This window comes from Dermacentor albipictus, chromosome 6 (assembly GCF_038994185.2).
Source record: "Dermacentor albipictus isolate Rhodes 1998 colony chromosome 6, USDA_Dalb.pri_finalv2, whole genome shotgun sequence".
In the NCBI taxonomy this organism is placed as follows: domain Eukaryota; kingdom Metazoa; phylum Arthropoda; class Arachnida; order Ixodida; family Ixodidae; genus Dermacentor; species Dermacentor albipictus.
In genome coordinates, this window is record NC_091826.1 from 32,274,285 (window position 1) to 32,280,397 (window position 6,113).

Below are 6,113 nucleotides of genomic sequence, written 5' to 3' on the forward strand. Positions count from 1 at the left end.
TGAGTGAAGTGAGTGAGTGAGTGAGTGAGTGAGTGAGTGAGTGAGTGAGTGAGTGAAAACTTTATTTGGGCCACAATAGACGCGAGTAACTTAACGTCACCTGGCCAGGCCCACTCGGGGACCATCAGGTGAAACCTGACGGCCCTCTCGCGAGCCCTCTGCACTGCCAGGCGTTGAGAGGTCTGGTCCTGGGCCCTAATGAGCTTCATCATTTCCTCTTAGGTGAAAGGGGGACCGGCATGCAGAGGCGCCGCCCCACAGTACATGCTCGACGAAACAAATGCCGCTTGCAGTGAAGCTGTTTATGACTACGGTTCCGTGCATTTTTCGCGTCCGCCAATAAATCTTTAGAAGGGTTAACTGCTGGGCTTTTCAGTATGTCAACAAATATGTGAGCAGAAACTGTCATCGTCAGCAATGGCTCGTCTTCCAAAGCTGGCTCGGTGGTGTTCATCGTGCTAGCATTCCTGTACTGCCCCTCCCTCTGCGAAGGCGCTGACGGCACTGACCCAGTCGCCAGTCGGTGCGGTGATTTTGGTCTCAAATTATTTGCCTCAATATATCGCAATATGAAAACACGAATGTGTAACACGAATGAACCCGGATGTACAAAAGGAAATGCGTGTGCGTGCCTTTCGTCACTATGACCGCCGATCAAGACAATAAGTGTGTTCGTACCTTTGTTCGAAATTCACCTCGCTTCCTTGTCGTGTGCTGGACAGCTTTGCTGGTCATCGTCCTTCACAGAATGCAGTGGCTCATGATTTTTTCCTTGCCTTGGTTCTGCATTCTGCGAGCTCCGTTTCTTGCACTTACTTGAGTTCCAACAAAATACGTAGAAAAGTCGCTAACACATGTCTGAAAACAAAGGGGTACCTTAAGCCTTTGACTACGCGCGCACCCACGTCTTCTATACTGCGTAGGTGACGCTGCTGCCTCAACACACGCTATAGGTCTCGTACGCTCGTATGGCAGCGCCGGCGCTCCGGTGTATTCTGGTGTATTACGTGCTGAAAACACGACATGATCTTCAGGCAGGCCGTACCGGGAGACTCTGGATTAATTGCCACCACCTGATTCTTACTTCTTTGTGTGTGTGTGTGCGCGCGTGTGTGTGTGCACCCAGTGCACGATAAAGGGCATCCTTGCGTTTCGTCGCCGTCGAAATGCGGTCGCCGCGGCCGCAATTTGATCCCCGCGGCCTCACGCTTAGCCGAAACGCTTCAGCGGTCCCGCCGAACACAATCTGTGCTCCATTCGCGGTTTGTTGCCTCAAATTAGGTTCGGCGGCTGTCGCCGTTTTATAATGGCATCGTGAAACGCGCCCCGCCTGCTATTTTGCGGCCACCATAGGCTAGTTCAAACGAAGCTGCTTTGGTTGAACTGCAGCAGCGTTCGGTTCGCAGTGCTGACTTGTACGCCGCTAATCGCGCATTGCGTTAAGGAAAGAAATGAGTCATGCTGTCAGTTTGCCGGAAATCTAGGGAAAGTGCGCGGCACAAATAAAAAGGGTGTACTACGAATTGCGCTTGGACATGAGCAAACTGTTTTCTAGCTGTACATTGCGGTCGTTACCGCAACACCTGTCGTGTGTAGCGCTTTCACTTTATAGCAGGCCACGTATTATTAGCTCTTCGTTTGGCTGGTTAAGCTCTGCGCCAACGAGTGGCTGGACCGTGCAGACCGATCAGGCCGCTCACGTACGTCTACGCCAAAGTTCCTTCATCAGCTTGAGTTTATGCCTACAGCCATCTGCCGAAACACCCAGCTTGTCTGCGGCTACCGGAATACCAGAAACGGTCGGCGCTGCGACAGAAGGCTCGCAACGCACGCTGCTTCGATAACTCTCGCTTGGGGTCGAAGGCCAAGCGGCTAGCGGAGAGGTATCGCGCGGGCGGGCTCCAAAACAACCGGAAGTGGACGATGTGACGTCGTATCGTGACCCAGAACCAGTGAAGGCGAAGCTTAGCCCCGATCGCTCGGCGAACGAGTTGAGGAGGAAAAGCATGGCTAAGGAGATGGGTAACTTGTAATAGCTTGTAGCTCCATTAATACGTAACGCTTCACTTAAATTGTGGTGCGAATGTTCTACTTAAGCTGTACCCTACGCGTCTACAAAATTTGCCCGAACCGTTTCAGGGGCCCTTTAATATATAGTTCGCACCACGTGAACCAATAAGTATAGGTGAGATTTAACGGCAGAGCACTAATGCTTGGCATCGACCAGCAGTGTCTACTCCTTTCTGAACATTATCAACACTAAACTAGAATGCTAAGGCGAACAGCGTTGGTGCGTCACACATCGGCAGTAGGAACTACGCTTATACCCTTAGGCGTGCAGATATGCGCAAGGGCAAATAACGTAAGCGATGAACGTTTGCGTCAAGCGAAATAAAGTGTTTTCTTTGTCTTACCTTCAAGCTTTTCATCTCTGTCGTGGTGAACTCGACACTGGGCATACTATTACATCGAACGGCTCTTGAACCAACGCACACAGTACACCGCAACCTTGAGAGCTGGCTACTTGGCAGGACTGGTACAGAATGTGCGAGCACGGCGACAGCACTACAGACACATTTTCACATGACGTCATGGACGCAGCATACCATCATGCTAATACCCAAACACGGCGACCATTATGACGTCAATGCACCATATTATCACAAGTACATGGTTTTGCTTTTACAAGGGGGCCGTTTTTCACCGGATTATCGCTGTTATCGATTTGTCGCTGCGTGCAAGAAGAGACTTTCGTGCTGTCGTGCAGCCACGTTTCTTGTCTATACGCAGCTTCTAGACTGGTTGGTATCCCAATATGGCGGCTAAAATAAGGTCAACGCGAACTAACTATACGTGCGTTCGTCACATCCGCGACAAACCGCGTCGGTCGCCATTTGATGCCGGCGACGACGTGGTCGCGAAGACGGTGCGCCCGTCTTCTTTCCATATGCGACATGGTGGTGTGTTCAGGTGCTGACCCGGAGACCTGCACTCCAGAGGAGTGGCTTCTAACCGAGCCTGCGAACCCTGCGGCTACTTGGTAGTCGGATATACGGCGGCTCACGCAACAGCAAGAGCAAATACATATAGTTTTTCGCGTGGCGTCACAAACGCAGCTTTTCCCCCTGGCAGCCATGATGATGTCACTGGAACATATTATCACGCATACATCGGGGAATCGGGCAACTTCAAACAGAGACTGAGGCAGCATCAGAAAGATGTCGAAAAGAAACGTACAGTTTCGAATGCCCTTGCCGAGCACACGGATGCAACGGGCCACTATATCGACTGGGATCGCAGAGAATTATCGGCCAAGAAAGAAACCTAAAATTGCGGCTGTATCTGGAATCGCTGGATATACAAAAAACACGTCGCACGCTCAATCTAAATGAGGGAACCCTCCCCCCGTAATACACACACTGCTTACGTCATGTTCTGAAGTATACATAAGCTTCCATGAACCTTCCGTCATCCTATTGTAAACAAGGCTTCCGTAGCGAAGCCGAAACGTCTTTTAGATTTATTCATTTTTTAGCACTTCTGTTGGTCGGTGTTCTTCGTTTTGTTTCTTCAATATTTATCGTTATGCGTACGTTGTTAATGTTTTTTTTCCGCGAAGACCATATTTTGTCGTATTATCACAGTTGTCGATTTGCCGCACAACGAAAGACGCACTCGTCCGTGCTGTCCCATTTCTTGTTGACGCTGTTTCTCTAGTACTCCAAGATGGCGGCCTCAATGACGTCGATGCAAACAATCTATAGACCACGGTGTAAGAATGTTATGAGAGGTGTTTGAATGGCGCCCGTTCCAGCACACCGGTTTTGCGTGCTCTTCGGGCAGTCCCCGTAAGAAGGCGCGTATCGTGTGGCGGCCATAACCGAACGAACACATTTTTCTTTAGCATACACTTGTTCCGTATTTATCCGCAGGTCGTAGTGTTTTGCCAGTATGGCCGTACAGCTCGCAGAACGATTTACGGCTCAGATTGCACGGCGACTCACCTTTTAGTACTTTCACATACAGAGTACAAAATGTTCCATTACCACGAATCTTCACGTTTGTTGTATGCTCAGTTACATTAAGAACTAATGCATCGGCACGGCAGTTGACTTCATAAACTGCGGTTCCCCTGAAGTGTGTGGTATGCTCAACGACGCTAATGAACAATGCATCGGCACGACGTAATGCTTTGCCATTAAAGTCATCCGGGAAAACGCTTCACATCCAAACGTATCCCCCTGCGATTATCAGAATTTATTTTGCTACCGCCGCAAAAGAAGAAGCAACAAACTCGCATCGGCACGGCAGTCGAATTCACAAATTGTTTCCGCTGACCTTGCTCAACGACACTAATGAACAATGCATCGGCACGATGTAATGCTTTGCCACTAAAGTCATCCAAAAAGACACCTCACCTCCAAACGTATCCCCCTGCGACTATATATATTTATATATAGTATATACTATATAGTATATAGTATGCGACTATATAGTATGCTACCGCCGCAATAAAATAGCAACAAACTCACCTTGGACACGGCTTCTTCGCCTCGGCGGCCACGCATTCTGTCGATTGTGCAACCAGCTCGGCTAGGGACGAACGGAGCGACAACTTTCTTTAACTTAGTACCTAGGCGAAGAGAAATTTCAAGGACAGGAAGTCCCCACATTTCTTTCTCGCAACCACTGGCTCCTCGCTCATGTGCAGAAAGAACGGAGACATCCAATTATGATGTGCTCGTGCGGGAGGGCGGAAGACGCGAGCCACGACAGGCGGGGCCATGGCGGAGACCAATGAGAGCGGCCCCTTCAGTGACGTGTACGCGGAAAACTGGTTCATGCGGTCCCGCCCGACCACCAGCTTCGTACTAACGTCTGCTCGCGCCGCTGGTGCTTGTTTGGTTGGTTTGGTCTCGTTCGCGCTTGTTTCCATTGCCACGGTGAGAAATAAATAGGTGAACAGGTTCACAAAACAATTCACACCGCAAGCAACTGACAAAAGAAACGCACGTATACCAGCGCAAAGCATAGAGGTGCTCGCGTCTGTGTGCGACGAACGTGAACACGAACGTGAATGATGATGTGACGTCGATGAGGCTTCACCGTTCAGAACGAGCTGGCGGACCCCGAACATAAAGCACCGTCACTCGGAGCATGGTAAATTCGCACGCAAGTTGTCGACGCGCCCTCAGCAGGGCGAGGCGCCGCCGTTCGCACATCTCTCATAATGTTCGTACTCTGTGCTATAGACTGATGGTACACATGGCTTTCTTTTATCTCCTACAATGAAGACAGGAAATTATTACGAAAGTTGACTGTTAAAGGGGGCGGAAATTTTGCTATACGATGCGCAGCTGTGCAGTGAGACTATGAGAGCAAATGTTTGCAACGCGAGGGACGGCGGCAGTCATCTGAAGCTGTGCGCGGGTGATCACGACTTTTTATCACTCTCCTTTGACCTTACGTTCAGCAACCATTAAAACTAAAAGACTTCCTCCCAATCCACAACTGCTGTTGCGCCAAAATGCGTGCCTATCATCGAGGAAACGGGTACTCTACCCCCCCCCCCCCCCCGTTCTTCTAATGTGTTTGTCCTGGTGACAACCTGCAAAGTTCAAGGAAACTGCCGAACCGTTTCCATGCGTCGAACTGAGGAGTCCGGGGGCACAGAGCAACACGACGAATCCACTGAAAGCGTTCCGAATTCCGCAGATCTGCTGACCGCTTGCCGTGGAGACCGGTGGTATGTAGCTTGCACTTCTCCCCCGACGAATGAGGAAAGCGATGCGAGTGACGTCAGAACGAGTCCTGCCTCGTACATGCCAAAGGAATTTAAGGCAGAATCGGCCCATTGGCGGAGAGAGAGAGAGTTGCCACCAGCCACCCCGTCGGCCTGGTGCACTCTTCGGCACCTCTACTTGTATGCCAGCCACCTCATGGGCAGCTGGCGTTAAAAATAACACAGGAAACCCTGTCTCAGCGCCAAAAAATGCCAAGTGTAAGTGCCCCCCCCCCCAATTGGAAATGACAAATAAAACTTCACCGTATTAGAAGTTACAGCCTGAATGGTATCGTGAACGAACGAGTGGAAGAAATGGCAATATTTTTGT

General features: G+C 50.2%; 1 long non-coding RNA gene across 1 annotated transcript in view; it reads right to left on the bottom strand.

The window, feature by feature from the left end:
• The window catches only part of LOC139046813 (uncharacterized), a 101,001-nt gene extending 98,471 nt beyond the window's left edge, over nt 1-2,530 (bottom strand). The window contains exon 1 of the long non-coding RNA XR_011506939.1: nt 2,415-2,530. This is a non-coding gene — a long non-coding RNA (uncharacterized lncRNA). The remainder of the gene's footprint in view (nt 1-2,414) is intronic.
• Nucleotides 2,531-6,113: the final 3,583 nt, after the last annotated feature.